This window comes from Capsella rubella, unplaced genomic scaffold (assembly GCF_000375325.1).
Source record: "Capsella rubella cultivar Monte Gargano unplaced genomic scaffold, Caprub1_0 scaffold_284, whole genome shotgun sequence".
Taxonomy (NCBI): Eukaryota; Viridiplantae; Streptophyta; class Magnoliopsida; order Brassicales; family Brassicaceae; genus Capsella; species Capsella rubella.
Window position 1 is genome coordinate 2,588 of NW_006238645.1, and position 516 is coordinate 3,103.

Consider the following 516-nt stretch of genomic DNA (forward strand, 5'->3'; position numbering starts at 1 on the left):
TTTACCCAATTCATGTATCCTTTATCAGCTAATATAAAATCCAACACTTCCATAATTATGTACCCATTAATTGGTGTTGGAAATATTTTTAATCTAGCTGAATTCATTTTAATATAGCAGAGTTTTGCGTTGATGTTGAATGACTATATTTAGTTATATGTTGAAACCTTTTTGGACATCAAATAATTACGGCATAATTAATTGATCTAACTGCGGAATTAAATAATCATATTGAATACGACAAATCTAATTGAACTGCTCGGAAAGTAAAGCACTTCATGTGGCAAGCTTTATCTGGATGCATAGCAACTTGTAGTCGCTTAACAGATCGCCATTGTGGTCGAGATAGATCATGCCCGCGTTGTGGTGCAGAAGAGGAATCGATAAATCATCTCCTGTTTGAATGCCCTCCTGCCTTGCAGGTATGGGCTCTCAGTAACATTCCTACAATTCCGGGGTCTTTCCCGAGTACCTCTCTTTTTGCCAACATAGATCACCTTTTATGGAGAACAAAGG